Here is a 19,226-nt window from a genome sequence, read left to right as displayed (position 1 = left end):
AAAAGGCATTTTAAATGAGTTACAGTTTTTGGTCTGTCTGCTAAGCACAAGGGAGCGATTTCTAGCTGACTCCACGCAGCGCCTTGCTGCTGCGCTGTGCAAGTTTCTTTAGCAGATCACAAATGCTTATGCATATGTGTGCTACACAACTGTATGGCATTACCGTTAAGCTGCACTTTTACATTCGGCGCATGTGTTGGTATTTAAAACGCGAGGTGTATAAGTGTTAAAACGAATGAGTGAAGCGAATGGTAAGCGTATTGCAGATGAGTAACCTTAATCGCCACACACAAACACACATATAAACTGCACTCAAACTGTTACAATGTCATATGTGTGTGTGTTTGTTGGAAGATTATATCTCAATGCGCCTTAAGTTATGCTACAGCTGCTGGGCATGGCAATATAAATGTATATTTTATCTAGCTAACTCAGTGCTGCAATTTATATGCAAGTAAGCGTGTGTATGTGTGCGTGTGTGTGTGACATCAATATTGCTGTGTTGAAAAATGATAAATTGCTGACATTGCGGTTGTGGAGCGCAATATGCAATTGCAATTTTCGTTGCCAACACATATACAAAAAAATTTTTTGAACATACACACATACATATATATATTGAATGTAGATCTACATATACTTATATATATTTCTAACCAGCCAACACATATGAATTGATGCCGCGTTCCAGCGCTTAAGTAGAAAATAAGCAAAGTTCTTACTCCCGTCTGTAATTGATGAGCGAAATATGAGACGCAACCAGTCAGACGGTCTCTCGTGTGTAATTGGAACTGCTTAAGCGGGTGGTGTGCTTTTTATGATGCGCACTTTAATGCCGGTTGAAAGAAATATTGTCGAACTCAGTGAAGTAAATGTCACATTTAATGAAGATTTAGTTGTGACAGTGGAATTAAAGCAAAATAAATTTATAAATAAATACTAAAGAATGTAGGAATGTAATCAGAGCCATTGGAGGCTAGATCAAATTGCAAAGAAACACAATGCGAAGAATGTTTTGCGGTTAAAAAAATAATCAGCAGTTTGGCGCCTCGTTTCACATAATTCCGTTTAGCGTCATAAGTTCGAAAGTGTAGACAATTGGATACAGCTGGAAACCAGCATTTATACAAAAAAATTTCAAAGCCGATCTCAAAATTTTTTGTAGAATCACGCTAGCAACTCCAGCTTCTTTAGTGTAAGCAATTCGGAATAGAGTCCTCATTCGTAAATCAAAACTAATAAGTTGTAACGATCTCCGCATAACCAGTCTAACATATGTAGCAGTAGAGTAGATTAATACAAGATCCTAGATATATTGCTACCCCTCGATATAGTAATTCTAACTACGACTTATAGACTTTTATGTTTAAAATGTCGAATATTTTCTATGAATAATGACCATTAAGACGACATATACTAATTTTTTTAATATAATACAGCGCTCAGTTTAGCTGGTCAGTCAAGTGGATCTAAATAAAAGTAGGTAAGGCTATAACTTCTGGTGGTAGCTGAGTTTGTTTCCCTGGAAACATCAAATATGTAAGGACCATTTCGTGATTAAGTAAACTTTCGATTAATAAACGACTTATTGTTTACGAGGTCTTTAAAAAATACCAGGCAGTTAAATGAAAGCTGACTGAGGACAAGGAAATTACCACAGAGAAGACGGACTCCGATCTAAGTAGCTCCTCCAATCGACTAAACTGACTACCATTGTAACTAATATGCACGAAGTGCGACATATATATCTTCGAAACCTTGCACCAAAATATAGTCTAAGCCTTTCGCGGTTCTAAATGTTCACATATAATAACAATGGTTCTTCTTAACTATATTCGAATAAAGAGATCAATTTTTATTTTTAGACTCGCCTACTGGTCTCTCTGTCTGCACATCACTTACATAAAAAACTGAGGTGAACGGGGTACAACATCGATTCCGATTTTAGTCACAAAGTCTTCCGAAGAAGATAGTGATAAGATGGAATCTGTTTTAAGGTCACGAGAGTCGGTTTTAAGCAACTGGAATGGATTCAAATTTTTGTCCGCCTCAGGGCTGCATTTCTCACAAATATTTGGGAAATACAACAACGACAACAGAACAATCTTAGAAAACAGTTCATGGCGAGTTACTGCGAATATTTGCCGATGTCTTGTCTAAAATCGCTGCAATCAATCAATTGCAGGTGAGAACAGACTCAGAGATCTTTATCGGATGTTTTTCGTACAAATAAAAGCCGAATTCACTTAATAAGATGTACTGAATTACTGTTCAAAGTTTTCTTTAACTAAGCCGTCGCTACTGCTTATAATGGACTCTTTCAAGGTTCGCGAAAATTCGACAAACACCGATCGATTGTGAATAAGAATCCCCGAACGTGGGAATTTACTATTCGAAGGTTAGTTTTTTAACGAAAAACAATGAAAGCTGCAAATTGTCTAGAGCTTATAACAATGCATAGCGGATTCTAGCGTCATCTAGGGCGGCTTTAGATGAGTGAAAAATAATATATGCATGACCATTCTGTTAAAAAAGGACAGCTCGATATGACACTAGCACTGTTAGCGAGCATTTGGTACGTATTTTCTTTGAAATTTCTCACGTAAAGCAAATGTGTTGTCCTTTCTTTGCTTGGCAAACATTTGGTATGGAACTAAACTAACTGGTATGAAACCAGACTAGATGCAATAGAATGGGAATATTGTAGGAAATTTTCGATCTAGTAGTATAGTCAAGATGCTGTGATCAACATAAGAAGAGTTTATACAGAACTGGTTAAGTGCTGTCTATTTAACAGCTATCACTGAAATTATAAAGGTTATAATATACACATACACTAGGAAGTAATTGATGTACGAATCCCACTCCTGGATCGCAGGTAATTTTAGCGTAAATGTGTCGTACTTGCCACTTTCTAGACATTTAAATTGCAAGAACTCTCTTAAGCAAGCGCCATAAGTAAATAGTTCAGCGAATCACGGTTATATACGTATGAAGCGCACTGTCAGCCAACTCACAAGCGCATGACAATTAGCGGTCCAACCGAGCATTCAAATAAATGGCAAGAGATTAATGGCATTTATTTTTCATTTCCACAACAATCTGGTAGCAATTTCGGCAAATTTACAGAGTGCAAGGGTTAAGCAAAGGCGCTGCATGTGAGCATATATTATTGTAAAAGTGTTTGTGTGTGTGTGCTTCGTAGCACATACGGGTTGTGGACTGCAGGCTAGCGGATTGCCAAAAAGGAAAGAGTGCGCGCTGCCATGTTACACTTATAACGGTATTGGCGTTGTTGGTGGCAGTTCAATTTGTTGCCTGGCAGCAGTGCTATTGCATGTACGATGCCTGCCACTGCGCGCTTGCCAAAGAGAAATTTATATTTGCTTTTTTTTTAGATGCTGCTTTCTTTGTTTTTGGCGCAGCAGTTGGAAAGACAACACGTTTTTGGCCTCAATACACGTAACGGTATTGCGCAAACATGTCTGTGTATATATGTGGGTATATATGTGTGTGTGCTGCTTTTTACTACTCGACCAGGCTTTTGCTGCAACTCGACATGACCGCGGGTGCAAAGGATTAACTAATATATGAGGCTAACGTGCGGCGGTCTGTGAAATTCCGCCAATTTTTTGTACTCCTTGGGAAGTACAAAAGTTTCCGTTGCACAAAACATAGGAAAAAATAAAGAAATAATCGAAAGAAATTGCTGTTGGTGTCGAATAAAAATTTAGTGGCCGGCTAGTGTACGCCATTGTAGGGCTACAATAATATTAGAAAGCACACACATATGATTACACATATACACAAATACATATACAAGCTATACATCCTAGCAGCGCCTTTTTTGGCTTGCCACACTTTGTAAATTGTTGCCTTTTTCTCGAAAATTGTTTGCCGCTCTCAAAGTAATGCCGCTCGCGTTGAGTTTGATTGCACCAAAGTAACTAAGTGAGGGATTTAGGAAATTGCTAAAGCAAATATATAACTCCCTTGGGTTGCATTAGGCAGATAGAGGCGCACATATCGCACATACACAAGAACACATAAATGCATGTGTATATGTATGAATAGTTATACATGCTGCTCATATTTCGCTCTTGGCTCTGCTCTTTTTCACAGCTGCCAAAGTTGTTAAAAAGCGTGTTTCCTTTGTCTGCGGTTTGACCTGTTTTCGCTGTTGTTCTTTCTTTTCAAACGAAGCGTTTTTTCTTTTGCTTTACTTTTTCATAAAGGGGAAAGGAATTATGTGTGCGGCGTTATATTTTATACAATAGAATTGTTTGATGAACGCGAAGTAAAGACAGGGTGGTTGGTTTAGCAGATGAAATTACAACAGAATCTTTAAAAATGATCCCGAAGCTAGAATACTCTTCACAAATAAAAAAATGTTGCCAGAAAAGAATTTGATTTTGATCGTTCAGTTTGTATAGTAGTATAGCAGTCAAATCAGAACAATTTCTTCAGAGATTGTAGCACTGTTTTGTAGAATAACCTGTGACAAATTTTGTGAAGATATCTTGCCAAATAAGAAAGTTTTCCATACAAGAACTTGTATTTGATCGCTCAGTTTATATAGCAGCTATATGCTATAGTGCCCGATAGCGGCAATTCCGATAAACGAGCAGCATCCGGGAAAGAAACTGATGTGTGCGAAATTTCAGGTCGATATTTCAAAAACTCGGTGACTAGTTCGTCCATATGCATATGGACAGACGGATATGGCTAAGCCGACTCAGCTCATCATTTTTCAAACTTCGTGGCAAACTTAATATGCTTCCCTCAGGATATAAAAGAACAAAGATCGGTATCACAATGCAGAGACCTAATTTTTATAGAAGTCATGCGTAAAGTATGGATTTCAGATTTTCGGAGCACTATTTTTTTAACTCCATTTAAATAATATCAAACAAAAAACTAAATTAGTTAAACATACTTTTTATTATTAACATTACCCTTAAAACGGTAAAGTTTACCGTTCACTCCTAATAGTATGCTACACCGTAGCGCGTGTTCACCAAGCCGCAGCGCACTACACGTCCATTATGTGCGTAATAAATTCACTTTTAGTAAATTTTTGACATTAACATTTTGAACGATGAAAAAAAAAAACGTAAGCGAGCCGCAGAAATTGAAGCGTAAAGTAAAGAAAAAATATTGGAAAACGCTGAATGTACACGGATATTCCCCGGTGCGCTTAAGCGCCAAAAAATATGCAATCAAACTTTATAGCCAGCAATAAAGTGTATGAAAAAGGCTTTTCGTCGGCAGCTCGTAGCTATCGGGTTAATGGAAAAAACTATTTAAATGTTTTTTTAAAATTTATTTTCTTTTTTGACGATTGTAAATGGTGTTAGTGGAAAATATGTTTATGTGGAATTCAATGACTACTATAATAAAAATGCTGAAAGTATTTATATAAAGATATTACAGTTTTCAACAAAAACAAAATATTTTAAATATATGGAAAGTTACATTAAAAATGTTACTGTGTTTTAAAGGCAATAAAGCTGGTTCTGGTTTAAAACAATTGTTGATATATTGAAAATTTAAAAAAAATATTCGTACATTTTTTTTTATATAAAAAAAAGGCAAAAGTATCATTTAAAAAAAAAATTTAAATATAAGATCGAACATCTATAAATACAATGTAATAAATCAGAAAAATGTTTGGGGAAAAACATTTTCGTGCAAAACTGGTTTTCAAAATTCTTAATGCATATTTCGTAGGAGTAGAAGTATAATAAATATTAATGAAATTAAAAAACATTTGCACAAAAATAAAGAAAATCATAAAAGTTATTGTTTCGAAAACCCAAAAGCTTGTTTAAAAACGATTTACAGTGAAAAAATATATGCAAATAAATAAAAAATATTTATTTTACTAAAATGTGTCGTCATAAAAATTGTCAGATAAAATTTTTTAGGCAAAAAATATTTTTTTAAACATTAAAAAAAAGTTTAAATAATACTAATATGTTTTAAATAATATTTTGTAAATTATGATTTTTTTGTTTTGTGTACTATTCGAACAGTATACTTTATAAAGCATAAAAATCAAGGAATTTCAAAAATAATATGTACATAAAAAATTATAAAAAAAAATTTGAAAACTAATTTTTATTGAAATTAATAGGGAAATATATTAAAAAAACTGATAAAAACAAAAAAAAAAACTTAATGAAAAAAATTCAAATGCAAAAAATGTTATTTATGCTTGCTAAAAGGAAAACCTGTTAGAAAGATTATTTGGGTTGCACAGAAATTTTAAAAATTTGAAATAAAGAAAAAAAAAATTTTACAAATAAGAAATAAATTAAATAAATTAAAATAAATAACAAAAAATTAAAAATAAATAAATCACACACAAAAAGTCGAAATAAATAAATAAAAAAACAAAAAAAAATTTATTATTGTAAAAAATAATATAAAAAATAAATTTAAAAATAAACAATAAAAAATATGTAAAAAAATTAATTATGCTTGTAAAAAACAAAGCGTGTTATAAAGCTTATTTGAGTTGCACAAAAATTTCAAAAAGTCGAAATAGAAAAAAAAATTATTTATGGAAAAAATCATTAGGTAACTAAAAAAAAATTACATATATTTTTTTTGTTTTTATAATATGTTGTTGAAAACATAAAAACAGTTTTTAAATTAATTTTTTGTTGTTTACTGGTTTTTGCAATTTGTTAAAAATAATTTGTGTACTATAAAAAATAAAGATTGCATATAAAAAAACAAAAAATTGTTCTAACAAAATTTGTGCACTGTTAAGACAATGCAATCATTTCTTGGTGTAAATATTTGAGGAAAATATATAAAAAATTGATTTTAGCTGCTAAAAAACTGCTGAACTTTTGAATAGTAAATTTTTTAAACTAAATTTTAAAATATTTAAAAACGAAGATTTGAAAACAGCTTAAAAATATGAAATAAAAATATTTGAAAAAGAAGAACATATTGTAAGCCATTATAAAAACAGTATGTTGCATAAAAAAGTATTAACGGTAAATATTTATTAAAAAATATGTGAACAATTTTTGTCATCACATATTTTATGCGCGCTTTGTTGGCAATAATTCTGCCACAGCAGCACAGCTGAGCTGCGCTTGCATTTTACATTAGTTAATGCTGCCATATTTTCCATATATTTCAGCGACTTTTAGCTGGTCGCAAGCCAAATTCGACGTACACACACACGCACACACATACAATGGCTAATGCTGACAGGCAATGCATGGCCAATATTGGTTTATTGCTAACTAAACTATACGAAGCTAGAATAACACGCAAACACATATTAAATACCTATCTATATATGTGTGTATCAGTGTATGTGTGTGCGCATTTGAAATTATGTTGTATATGAAGGTAAGTGTGTGTTTGCCAGCTTGCAATCATTTGGCCATGCGGCTAGCATAAGTCTGGTGGCAGCTGCAGCTGCACCTAAAAATATGCTTTGTTTTATATTGCTCGACATAATTCGTTGGCGCAGTCATTCATTTACTGCTTTGCTGCGCTGTTTTTATTTTTTTCGATTTGTTTTTTCACTGAAAAGTGCATATGTGTGCGCGCTTACTTTGTGTGCAGGTTATTTTATATGTATGTGTGTGCGATTGCGTGTGTAACTTTGTGCCCTATAACCTTTTCGTTGCTGCATAATTTCTGCTGCAGCTGCTTAGTTATTACAGCTCACCACTACACACAAAACTGGCATTTCGCTTCGCACATTTCGTGCAGCCAAGCGTTGCTTGCATTTTTATTGCCTTTGGCAACACTCTAAGTGTATTAAAATTGCAGTGAAAAAATAGATTGCAAGAAATATCGCAAATCGAAAAGATTGCATACGAAATCAGCAGCAGCATATAACCAGAAAGCAAGATTGAAAAATATCGGACTTGTATAAAGTTGCTATAGAATAAATTTCTTTTTGTTTTTACATTTTATAGCAATTTTCTTGGTACTCACCTGCAACTGCTGCTGCTACTGCTGTTTTTGCTGCTTGTTATTGTTGCTTTATCCACAATTTTTTGTTGCTTTGCTGCGCGCTCCTGCGCAGCTTTTAGCTACCCTAAATAGTCTGTTCAAAGTTTGATATGAATTCGTTGCGCTGATTTTCCCACAGCTGTTGAAATTCTTTTGCTTTCAAATTGCAATCGCTCGCGTTTGGCTGCAAGCTGTAATGAATTCATAGAAAGATGAAAGATGAAAATGCATGCATAGCAAATCGCTTAGAATGTTGTGATTAAATTAGCTTTGTTTAGTTTTGATTTGCAGTGGAAAATTTAATTATCTTTCGATGAGTAATTGAATTGCTTTGGAAACAAATTAGCACGTAATTGAAAAGTTAGAAAAAATAAATCATTAGATAATAGTAGAGAAATATTGAAAAAATTATTATATATTGGTGAGGAGAAATAATGAAAAAAATATCGAAAAAGTATTAAAATATAGTTTTTGATTGAAAATTGCAAAGTAATGTCGCTTTGTATAGCATACTTTTGAGCGCCGTTGCTGCAAATACTTTACATTTATATGGTTGCTATATGTTGTAGTTGTTTAATCTTTTTGATTGAAGAAGTTATGGCAAAAACTCGCATATCTTAACAAACGATTGTATGGCAGCTATATGTAATTGTCAACCGATTTTAATAAATTTACGCCTTTGCTTTGCTTATATTATAGTCAAGCAATACACAAAATTTCACGTTATTAGCTAAACAATTAAGGCAGGTACACCACAATTTGTCATATCTGAACAATCGGTTCAATGGCAGCTATATGTTGTAGTCATCGAATTTGAATAATTTTTAGTACCAGTTTTGTATACATAATAGCAAAATGTTATCAAAAAATGTTATATCTGAATAATCGGTCCATATGAGTATGTACGTAATAGTCAACCGATCAAGCATCACAGTCACAGTATATTTTCTATTTATTATAACTAATTAGTTTACAAAATTTCGTGTTTTTAAAAATATAATTTTAAGAGTTATAAGCAGATGCTTCGCAGACTTTTCAACTTTTTATATACATAGAATAAAAGAAATTTAAAAAAAAAATTTTGTTTGTAGAAACGTAGTTGGAAAAGTTTTAGAAAAATATATGTATATATATCTGAAAAATCGGTTTAATAGTACATGCGCTGCAAAAAAATGGCGTCAATTGTCTTGCTTTTCTACACCTGGCAGCTAATCTCAAAACTGCTGCACTTCAAAAGTAGTAACTGAAGCTTAGTAGAAAAGTCAGCATAAAAAGGTATATTTAAGCCGTAAAGTAATATCTTAATGTGGGTTCTAGAATCCACAAAAAGCTATAACTGAACACTTGGTATTATTAAAGGCAATTAGTGTCACATTTAAAAACAGCGCTGCCAAACAAAGTATGTGTATCACATATGCAACCCCTTTTTTATACAACGCCTAAATATATGCAGCAACTGCTGACGTTTAAACCTATAATTTAATATATGAAATTCCACAACTTCGGTTTATCGCCGTAAATATGTAGTACAGCAAGTGCTGTCAGCTGTCAAGTGTTTACAAAGTAAGGCGAAAGATTTAATGCCCGTTTATGCGCCTAAAAGTATACAAATAACAATGTGTCTAATATTAAAATAGACAAACTTAATGCGTTGTGGCTCAACGGTGAAAATATTATGGCGGAGTTGTGAAAAGTATGTGTCTCCCTACATATATATGGCTGAGTATATATATAATATATATTATATAAAGCATACAGCACAGAAACGATTAAATGAACATGTACGAGTACGTGTGAAAATAACAGTAAATTTATGGTTAAGTGTAGCTGTGCAACTGTATGATGCTGTAGTTGGGTTTTTGAGCATGTTGCATACCTGCACATATAAACACATGCATATATGGCACATACAAAAAGCATAACTGTCAAAGTGCCACTTTGCGTCTTGTACGAGCTGACATAATCCCTAATAATCCACGTAGATGCACGTATGTAGGTCTACGCCGCTTAACGTGCGTGTACTTAAAAAATTTCGTATATACTTGTACAAATATAGTACTTGAGAGTATAAACACATGCGTCTATATGGTACATCTAATCTACATTCCAAAGTGTACTTTTTAGGGTTGAATCTAGATCTGGGGCAGTTGGGTAGTTTGGTTATTCAGAACAAAAAACTTGAAAGCTATTTTTAAAAATATTTACACCACAAGTATAAAATAGAAGCTGTTATAATATTTAGCCGAACTATAGCGGAACTATCTCTCTTTTGTGAAAAGTTAAAAATTCATGGATAATAATTAATAAGAATATTAAAAATTTTAGGTAGACACAAAAAAAAAATAATAACTAAACAATCTAAAATTTTTAGTAATATAGAATTTTAAAATATTTAAAAAATAATTCTTGATACAAAAAAAAAAAAAAAAAATATTTATATATTGGAAAAAAATTACTGTTAAAAATTTAAAAAAAATGTCGCTGTTAAAAATTTGTTAAGCGCTAGTTAAAAAATAATAGCAAAAATATATTTGGAAAATGTGTCTGGAAAATTAATATATAATATTATATATGAGAAATCCAAAGTAGGCGCATTACTTTTTATTTACGGAATATATCAAAAAGGTCATTAAAATTATAAACAAAGGCAAAAATTCAGATTAACAAAATTTTTTTAATAATTTAAAATAATTTATAAAAATAATTCTTACTAAAATAAAAAATATGTGTATCATGTTAAATTTATTGAATAATTGAGTGAAAGTGTGAAAATAAAAAAATTATAATATAAAAAAGGATATATAATTAGGCTTAAAAATAGACAGTTTACGCTTTATTTTCAAAATATTGCCTAAAAAATATTTAATGCATAAATAAATAAAAAAAATCAAAATAAAATGTGTTTTTTAAATTTTTAATATTTTGTTAAAGTTTTTAAATAATTTTGAATAATTTGCCCAATTTTTTTTAAAATTATTTATAACAATTTATAAATATATGGTAGTTCATTCAATAATTACAAAATATATATAAAGTTAAATAATTAAAAAAAAAAATTATAAGGTTTTGGGGTTTTAATCAATAAATAAATAAATAAAAAAAATTTCATCATGTTAAACTTAAAAAAAAAGAAATTTGCCAGAAAAGTCTTAAAAAAAATTTGTGAATGAAACCTATAAAAGATATAAATTATCTGAAACTATTAACATTGCGATATTTTTATAATATGGTATAATTAAAAAATAGGTTCGAATATAATAATAAATAAAAAAATATTTTAAGTTAAGTAGTTTAAGAAGTTTTGTATACAAGTGCTATCTTAATACGTTTCTCTAAAGCAATATTTTAAGTTAAAATATAAAAAAATATGTTAGAAAATATTTGGCACAAAAGCACAAAAAATAATAATAAATAAATAAATTTCGAAAATATAATATAATTCTTAAAGCAATTGCAGTAAAAATTGTGAATACTATACTTAATTGCAATTTAACTAAACATTTACTCATAGAGGATTGTGAGAAAAAATAATAATTGAAAAAAAATGTTTGTTAAAATAACAAAATATAAATATTAAGAGAAAAGTTTTGAAAATAAACGTTTTTTTTCAAAGTTTTCTTAAAAACTTTCCAAAGATTAATGAAAGGCGTTAAAAAAAAAATGTTAGAAACTATTTGGAAAAAACTTGCTCAAAATTCAATTAAGGAAAGAAAAAAAAACCAAAAAAAAGTGTAAACTGCTTAAATTTTAATTTTATTTTAATATACATACATATGTACATTCAAAGTCCAAGTATATTCACTAAAATTGGTTGTCCAATTTTATAGTTTTAACATAATATAATAATTAGAAAAATGTGTAAAGAAGTAACTTCCTTTGAAAAAATTTTAAACAACTTTAGACTTTTATTTTCAAAGTATTTTTTCAATAATTTCTTTTTTAAAAAATTACTATTTGTTGGTTTTAAATAATTAAAAAAGTTCTTTTTTTAAAAATATTTTTTATTATTATTTTTGTTTAATTTTTCAATTTTTTTTCAAAGTATTGTTTCAGTGCTGTTTTTGTTTTTAAAAATTTCATCTTTTCGAAATTTTTAATAATCAAAAACATTTTTTTAGTAAGAACAATTATTTGTCAAAAAAATTTTTTTATTTTAATTTTAAATTATTAAAATAAATATCTCTTTGTCAATTAATTCATTATCATTTTTATTTTTGTTTATTTTCTTAGAAATATATAAATATTTTTTTTTGTCAATTTTAAAAATAACTTTACAAAACAATATTTTTTAGTAAAATTTTTGTTTTTAAGAATTTTCTATTTTAATTTTTTTTGATAATTAAAAACAATATGTTATTTAAAATTATGTTATGACGCTCCCTCATTCTTATATTTTTTTTCAAAATTATTTTTTTAATTTTTATTTTATAATTGTATATGTTTGTATAAGGGTGAGTTGAAAAAAATAAATGTTTTTTTTTTCGTTTGATTTCCGAAAAATTAATTGGTGGACATCTCAAAGAAGGGCTCTCCAAGTATCAGCTCTTATTTGTAAAGGGAAGGTCCTCGGATAAAAAGATTAATATCTGGCTTCCAACTACTTGAAGCCATATTTAAATCAATGAATTTTGTAGGAAATTTAATACTATTTATTTATATTTTCGTAACCTGAACCGTTTAAAAGATATTAACGTTTGAAGTTTGACTATTTTAACGCAAATTTGTTTGAATTTTATAACTCATTGCAAAAGCATCATTTTAAATTGCAAAGCTCATAGTTTTGTAAAAAATTTGGTATAGCAGTAAATTCTCTACAATACTATTAGCTTTTTGACCCACCCTAGTATGTATATACATATGTGTCTATTCCTTCCTATTTTTGCAACTCTTGCCATTTAGCGACAATGTAACAAATTATAATACCGCGTTGCAGCAAATCACTGCGCATTGCAACTATGCAGCTATTTTTAAGGCCACTTCCTGCTGTGTGCGCATAATATTTTTATTTTTTCGAATCTTTTTTATAGATTTTTTCTAGCACAAAATACCTTTTTCTTTTTAGTAGCAAATTAAAAAAACATTTTATTTTGTTGGTTTTGCAATTTACTGTTCTGCTTATGCACGGTTTAACCAAACACCCTAACAAATTATTGTGGCGCAGCTGAAAAAACACTCATACTCATGCATTTTTGAGTTGATTGCGTAAGCGCGTACAAAAAAATTGAAAGGTTGCTCATACCACGCGGTGGCCCATTGTAATGCTGCCAATGCGGGATTGAGTGGCTTCTTTGCATTTATATGTGTATGTGTGTGTGTGTGGGTTTCTATTTTGCGCGATTTTTATATTTTACCATTTGAACGCTGTTGTTGTTTGTTGTTGCTATTCAACACGCTCTCTACATATTTAGGTGTTTTTAGCATCGAGTCAAAGATTGTTTATTTACGACTTTTTTATGGGTCAACAAAGCAGCAGCCGTAACAAATCAGCAATCAGTAGAGTGGAGGCAACGACAAATCGAAAAAATATATATAGATATATGAGTATGTATACATATATTTGAAAATAATTCTAAAAAAAACTTCAAGGCATCCTGTATAGTGTCGCATAGATTTGGTATTCGGCATAACAGCACGCGACTAAAGGCGTAGTCACAAGCGCTTAGGTACACATACAGATATATATAGAAGCATGTGCTGGCAACTGAAAACGCGAATGGTTGATATACCTTACATTCATATATGTATATGTTTGTATGCATGTAATAGGGCACTCGTAAGGCTTGTAAAAACAAGTGTTGGCGTTTAAAAAATTGGCTCAGTGTTGTTTTTTTCAAAACACACACATACTCAAGGTTGCATTAGCAAGTCTACTGCCACTGCTGTGCATTTCGAAAATTGTTATGAGCGCTGGTTTCATGTTTATGCGCGACAACTCAATTGCTTTCAGTTTTTTCCATAACGTTTTTACATATTTTATATATTTTTAACAGACTAAATTTTTTCCGCGTCAAATTTATTGGTTATTCATACTTTTTAGGCGAAGATGTCATAAAATGTGTTGCAGTTTTTTCTTTATACACATGTGCGTGCGTATAAAAATGTGTAAATGCAAAAATGCAATAAAATGGAGTGAAATAAAATAATATAATGTGATTATTATCGTTACAGCTTCGCGCGTCAATAACTTCATTTGCATTTATTGAGTGTAGTTGGCTGGAGCTGTGTGCGTTTTATGGCGGTTTTTGAGTTTTTATCATAAAGTGCAAATTTAAAAAAAAAAATATTGATATATTTGCGTAACAAAATTTAAATGGGTTTTACTAAAAGTGTATTTTATTATATTAAAAGTTGATAGATTGATGATATAACGATTTGTTACTAAATTTAAAGCATAAAATAAAATTCTAAGTAAAAAGAAAAAGTATTTTATATCAAACTATTTCCAATCCATTTAACTTTCAATTTTTGTTTTATTCAAATTTAAGCTTTGAATCAATTAAATTTTTTTTTTGTTTTTTTAATTTGACTTATTTTTCCATTTTAAAATTTCGAACAATCTAATTTTTTGTTTGTGTATTTCTCTAATTTGATTTTTGCTTGTTTTTCAGATTAACAATTTGGGTAAAGTTTTGCGTTTTGGTTTTCTTCAAATAAAGTTTTTATACCCTGAGTTTGGCACGAAGTTTGTAACACCCAGAAAGAAACGTCAGAGACCGTATAAAGTATATATATATATATAAATATGAATGATGGCCATGACAACTTATCAAAATCAAGTTCTTGTAAGAAATCTTTGGTATTTGTGAATGTTATTATAGCTTATGGCTGAGCTTAGGTTACAAGGGATATATTTTGTCGAATTATTAACCGCTTGAATTTTTATATAAGCTGCAAATACCCAATAAATCGCCTTTGGTCAAGAACGACGGGAGAGTAGGGACTTAAAATACTTGAAATATATTATGCATCTCCAGTGCCGAGCTGAATAGATGCCGCCTCGAAATAGGCATACACAACTTCAAAGGGGTTGCCTGGATGGAACACCTACCCAAGAGAGGAAGGCAACGGAGCGACGAAGGACGCTACAACGTTAGCTTTTAGACAAAAAATATTCAATTGCTAAGCTCAGCCAGGGTCATAGATTGCGCATACTGTATGGCCTGCAAGAAGTAGGTTAGGTGTGGATTAGAGAACAGAAGCTCCCGATCAAGAGCATAGCACAGATGACAAATTCAGAAATCGAGCAACGAAGTAGGATCACGATTTTGACCAGCGATTTGGAGACGTTAAACGTGGACTGATGGCTGTGGCATTCTGTTAATATTTAAATTAAAAATTATTTAGTTATTATTTTAATATTTAAAAATTACAAAAACGGTTATAAAAAATTAATAACCAAAAATTTAAATTTTGCTAAACAAGTTTTTAATAAAACTAAAAAAAAATTTATAAAAAAAACTTTTTGAAAAATTAATAATTTGTTTTAAAAAAAATAGGAAAGGTAAACTTTTAATTAAAAAATAATTTATAACAAAATTAAAAATTATTTAGTTAACAATTTAGTTACACTAAGAAAAATTTATTTTAAATAAATTAGTTTAAATTAATTTAAATTTAATTAATTTAATTAAATACAAATTATCTGTTTATTAATTTAATTATTGCAGTTAAATTTCGAAAAATATTTAATCGAAACAAAATATGCAAATGCTTAATACACTTAATTAAATTTTAAAATTTTATTAAAAAATATTTCTATTTAAATATTATATAAAATATTTTTATTTAAATATTAAAATATTTTTAATAAGAAGTTGGAAATGGCTTTGTAAAAATTCGTGCCGGAAAGTGCTATCTTTGCGTTTTTGTTTCTTTTATGCAGATAATTAACTTCGCTCTGTCTTTCTCTCCCAATTTACTCATTCCTAATTAATGTTATAACTATAGGCTTTCATTTTTTAAATAATTCCCTTTAAGAAGCAAAAAACTCCTCTTAATTGAGTTAATTTGCACATTAAATGCGAATATATCGCACAACAAAAATTAAGTAGTACATAATTTTAATATTTTTCAACAGCTGTCAAATGAATTACTACATTGACATTTGTAACAGCGCAAATTAGTCAATGAGACAATAAACCAATTTCACTTGCCAACAAAATACAAACTGAGCACCCGTTGAATTATTTAATGCAATTAAAATAAGCAATAAACTAACCTTTAAAATGAGCTGTTGAATTATATAAACTGAGGTAGTGCATTATGTAATAATTATGAAATGAAATCACTGAAATTGACTGCGACTGAGCAGCTGCGACGGATGCACAATGAAAAATTTTTTTTATATAAATATTCATGATTTTTATATTGTAAATAAAAGTCATTTTAATAAATTTAATTTGTATGAGAAGAAAGCGCAGCATTACTGGGATATTTATACAATTTTTTTTTCAAACTGATAAAGCGCTGTCTGTGCAAATAAATAATGACGGAAATTTCAAAAGAAAAAACATTGTTGACGTTTGGCTGTAAAGTTTATCGCGAGCTTAAATTAAATATGAATGTGCAAATATAGGTGTATGAGTGTAAAAAATAACAAACAAAAAAAAAAACAAAAAATTGCTGGAAACTACAATAATATTCATGGTAAAGCGGATTTCATTATGACAACAAGAAAATGTGGTGTGGAAAAATGCGCAATCTCTTTATTTGTATTTTTTGGTTTGAACGAAGCCACAGCTGAAGGCTAAAATGACAAACAAAGCGGGAGAAACTAAAAAAAAGCTTAAATGAAAAAACTGAACCAATAAATATTTAAACAAAATAGTAAAAAAATAAATTAAGGCAATAAACATTTGTAAAAAATCAACAAATATATTAAACAATAAAAATTTATTTAAAAAAAAAAAAAATTTAAAATAAATGTAACGCTGTAAGACCTTTATGAATGCATTATGAAAACCGTCAATAAAATAAAGCGCAATATTTATCAACTGACACTGATTTAAAAAACAAACAAAAAAGTTAAAAATGTGTATCGGCATCGTCATTAGCTTTATGAGCCATGTAAATATTATTATGTTGCTGCGCTAAAATTGATTTACTGCAGATAATGCGCTGCTTTTTATGCATTATTGTTTTAATTAAATTGTCGTTATAAATAAAGAAGCGTTTTTCTTCATATTTTTAATATTACAAAGGATTTTAATAAAAATGCTGTAAATATTTTATTTGAACAGTGAATTTTCCCTCCGTGTGACAGCTACCGTTATTATAAATTCTCTTGTGCAAAACAGCTATGAAAAGTGATACAAAATTCAGAAATATTGAAAAATTGAAATTTTTCCAAAAAAAAAATTACAACTTACAAAAAAAAAAAAATGTTTTTCAAAAATTGAATTAATATTAATATTAAAAAAAAAAATTAATTTCGTGAAATTGCTTAGAAAAAAAAATGCAAATTAATTGATATTACAAAATTAAAAAAAAATTGATTATTATTTAATAAGCTTTTATGAATTAGAAAAAACAGAAAAAAAAATTAAGTTACCGAAAAATGAGTAAAATTGATTGATATTAAAAAAGGTTAAATCGAAAAAAACTTACTTAAAAAATTAAAAGAATATATAATAAAAATAAAAATTGCTTTAAGTTTTACGAATGAAAAAAAAATAGAAAAACAATTATGAAAAGAAAATTATTAAAATTTATTTAGTATAACAAAATTTCAAAAAAAAATTTTGAATCTCAAACAATTATAAAAGTATGTTAGCGAGAGACTAAACGACAGATAGAGAGTTGTTATATAATTGCAAAAATGTGTTAATGTCCAGCAATTATTTCATATATTCCATATTGACAGTTAAGTGAAAATTAGAACAACCTTTTCTAAAATTTGTATTATTTTTCTGATCGGGATCTTAAATTATTTTATAATTTTAATAATATTTTATTGTCCAGTTCCAGTTCATTTGGCAATTAAATAAGAATTAGAACATAGTTTTTTATAATTTTGAATGTTTTTCTGATTGGAATCCAAATTCCGAGCTCAACCTGGACTTCCCCACCTTCCTGAAGTGAAATCACTACTTTCATCATTTTATATGATTGAAATTTGGCTTTTCTGACTATTTCTGGGAGGTACTTGGCTGTTTTGTTCAAAGTCATAACCGTTTATTAATTGCTTCATAAACTTTTGTTGCAACTAATTTCTGCTTACTAGATGCTTTTGCGTGATTTCTTCTGAAAAGTACAGTTTATCTAGCATCTAAAGTCTAGTTCTAGACTTTTTAAAATATTATGGGTTCGGTACTTTAAAAACCTTTATCCGAACTTAAAGCGATTCTGATAGTTTAGCGCTGATGTATGGAAACATAGAACTCATGGGAACCATTAGATGTTGTTGGATTACGTATTAAAGTGTGGGGAGCTTAGCATATGCTCACAATTAACTGCTTTGTTTTTCGAATCAGTGGTAAAGTCAGCTTGGAAACTCTCTAAAGATTATTCGAACTTTTCTGAACGCCCACGTTTCCAAGTGGAACGCAACTTGGCTGTCAGCAAAAAACTTTATTCAAAGTTACCAATTGCTGTACTAATCAATAATAACCACTGATAGAGCTTTTACACCTCATATATCTCTAGGCAGGCCATGAGAAGATACTGTTCAGAAGTTTTGTTCGATTTTTTTCTTTTTTTACTCACAACTGAAATTTTAACTTCAACAAGTCAATACTTAAATAGAGCACTTTGTATAGTTGGTCGATTAGATCATCAATTAGGGAGCAGATGACATCCATTATTCGATACAAAAAAAACTCAGTGTTCGTATAAGCTTATATATAGGTATGGTAGTTTAAGAACCGACATTACTTTCTCCATTGATAGAAACTTCCGCTTCATCTTCAGGTTCAATTTTGGCTAAACTGTTCTCAATTTTAAATCCATTTTAATAGAATACATCAGCGGATAGAGAACATGTTCCAAACACTGCACTTACTACATCCTTAAAAGCTCGCGAATTCACTTCAGATATTAGCCGGGGCCGAGGTCATTTTATACCTGTCATCCAGTCAGATCTTCGCCGACGTAACATGGACTCGGAATCAAAAACTGTATTGGAAATGACGGCGACTAACTCATATCATGAAATAGGGGTAAGGATGATATGTATTTCTCGATAATAAGGACTCAGGGATCCTATAAGCTCATATGGTTTTAGTACCGATGTCTTGAAC

At 29.7% G+C, this 19,226-nt stretch overlaps 1 protein-coding gene across 1 annotated transcript in view; it reads right to left on the bottom strand.

Annotated features, from left to right (window-relative positions):
- LOC106620667 (uncharacterized) overlaps window positions 1-19,226 on the bottom strand; it is a 170,023-nt gene that overhangs the window by 76,968 nt on the left and 73,829 nt on the right. The window contains exon 3 of the mRNA XM_036376846.2: window positions 7,972-8,180. The gene's annotated coding sequence lies outside the window, so the exon portion shown is untranslated. The remainder of the gene's footprint in view (window positions 1-7,971; window positions 8,181-19,226) is intronic.

The sequence above is a fragment of the Bactrocera oleae genome, chromosome 5 (genome assembly GCF_042242935.1).
Source record: "Bactrocera oleae isolate idBacOlea1 chromosome 5, idBacOlea1, whole genome shotgun sequence".
In the NCBI taxonomy this organism is placed as follows: domain Eukaryota; kingdom Metazoa; phylum Arthropoda; class Insecta; order Diptera; family Tephritidae; genus Bactrocera; species Bactrocera oleae.
Note: the sequence above shows the minus strand (reverse complement) of the source record. Positions and strands in the feature narration are given on the sequence as shown.